We start from the raw sequence: 2,313 nt of genomic DNA on the forward strand, positions 1-2,313 counted from the left end.
TGCGGGTTGGACACTTGCAATGGTGGTGGCCACACACCTCCGTGCTTCGAGTGGTGGGACCCTTCTTCCCAGCGTTGCCCCCGTCAGGTTAAGGTCCCCCTCCCGGTCTGGCCTGCAAGGGCCCTTGGCTGGGGGTGTCTTTCTGTGCTGGGCACTTTGACCAAGGTCCCCCCTTGGCTGGCCCCACTTGCTCACCACACCTGGCTCTGTGGCTGAGGCTCTGCTCCCAGCACAGGATCTGCTCTCCCTGGGCTGCGTCTCTGGCTCAGTGGCTGTGGATCTGGCCCCTCTGGATCTGGCCCGGTTCTGCTCTCCAGCTCAGCTTGGGCCCCTCCTTTCTCCTTAGCTCGGCCCCACTCAGTCTGACCCAGGCCATTCCAGCTCACCGGGAGGACAGGACCCCCCTGGCCTCCTGTCATGTCAATCAGGCTGACCTGGAGCATTGGCCTCTCATTGTTCCTGGGGACTGTCAGTCTCAGGCTCCTGATTTCCCATCAACCATTCCCCTTTCAGTGCTGGGAGCTAGCCAACCAAAACACCCCCACTGAATGTTAGTAAGGGAGCAAGAGTCCCCTTATATATAGGTGTTTCTCTATTTCAGATTCTTCAGAGTTTCAGAAAACTATTTTCTCCCAAAAACTTGCACCAACTAAAAACTTAACTCAACAACACACATAATGGAAAGTAAGTAGAATGTTTCCATGGGTTCCCATGGGGGGAGGGATAGCTCAGTGGTTTGAGCATTGGTCTGCTAAACCCAGGGTTGTGAGCCCAATCCTTAAGGGGGCCATTTAGGGATCAGAGGGGGAAAAAAAAGGCGGGGGCAGGGGGGGGGCTAAAGGGGGCAGCGACATTAAAGCATAAAGCACTACCACAGCGGAAGTGTAACGTCAGCCGTGTAAGGTCCGGTACAAGTGGCTGGGTCTTACTGGTATGCTGAACCGGCCCACTTTCACCTCTGGTAATTATGATGTTTATTCTAAATATCAGTGTTGTTAGTTTGCAGAAGCGTATTTGGAGCACAAAGACATCAGTATGGTAGAAACAACACAAGAGGCTAATATTGCGTTTAGAAGACATATAGCAATTCTTCTAATGAAGGAGTCAGGTAATTACTTTCTACCATGTACTGTTATCTCATTAGGCACATGTGAAGATAACATGAAGAGTGGAATTATGTCACATAGCAGACAGTTATCTTAATACCCCTAAAGTGGGATATCTCACAGGTTTGGTTCTGTAATGGTGACTATGAACCAATAATATCCTTAAGTACACAAAAATTTGAATCAGGTGAATGATGATTGCTATTGATCGGCCAGCTAAATGAAATTGGCATTTTTAGATACAGGGGCAGTAAACTAAAAATTTGAGAAAATATGAGTCACAAAAAAGGAAAAGATACGTTCAAACCATGGACTGGATTAAAATATTGACATTAATTAATAAATGAAGATTTGCATTTTCAGTTTGGTCATAAAGTATTCATCATTTCATAACGATATATATATTTTTAAGAAAACGTGGAAGACTACTGCATATACTGCAACCTCGTCAACTGTGAAAAGGAAAGTGAGGATTGCACGATGGTAAGAAACATAGAATTATATGAGAAATAAATGCCATAAACTGCCTAAGGATCATGATTCTTGTAAAAAAATCCACTTCAGTAAACATTTTCTTCATGCTGATAGGCATACATACGTTAGGTAATGCTGACATGTGGAAGGAATAGCATGAGTGAATGAAAAGTATGTGTAACATTATAACTTCTGTGATTTCATTTCTTAATTGTTACTTATCAAAGGTCCAGTGTGATTCTTGCAAGAGGTGGGCACATTTGCCCTGCATTACAGAAGGAACCAATCAAGACTACCTGCCTGATGACAAGAAAGAGTACAACTGCAAAAAATGTGCATAGTTCACTTCTTTACCCCCCCCCCCCAAAATTGTTTAAATGCCTCTTGTTCAAAACATAATGCAACCAAAAGACATTTTTCATGTATATACCAGATTATAATAATAAATGTTCTTTACTTAAAAAAATTGTTCTCTGTATTTGTGTCCATGTATATGATGCAAATTGGAAGAGTAAAGTAAAAAAATGAAAGTGGTCTCACCTTGGGCTCAGGGGCATGCTCCGTACCCCCAAACCTTACCTCCCTTTTCACGGATTCACACACAAAAAAGTGAAACAGCATGCCTCAATCATGCAATAGATCAATTTGGCACATTAGCCAGGAGGAAGCAGACCGTGAGTGTTTTTGACCACAAACCCCATCCCTCCCGTTTTGCAACCATGCCCCCAGAGGA

At 44.2% G+C, this 2,313-nt stretch overlaps 1 long non-coding RNA gene across 1 annotated transcript; it reads left to right on the forward strand.

Annotated features, from left to right (window-relative positions):
• The first annotated feature begins 1,003 nt into the window (after positions 1-1,003).
• On the forward strand, positions 1,004-1,929 carry LOC113409185. Its single transcript, XR_003370466.1, has 3 exons — positions 1,004-1,108; positions 1,519-1,589; positions 1,808-1,929. It is a non-coding gene; the product is annotated as an uncharacterized LOC113409185 (long non-coding RNA).
• The last annotated feature ends 384 nt before the right edge of the window (positions 1,930-2,313 follow it).

The sequence above is a fragment of the Terrapene carolina genome, unplaced genomic scaffold (assembly GCF_002925995.2).
Source record: "Terrapene carolina triunguis isolate 2854851 unplaced genomic scaffold, T_m_triunguis-2.0 Scaffold30663, whole genome shotgun sequence".
Lineage (NCBI taxonomy): Eukaryota > Metazoa > Chordata > Testudines > Emydidae > Terrapene > Terrapene triunguis.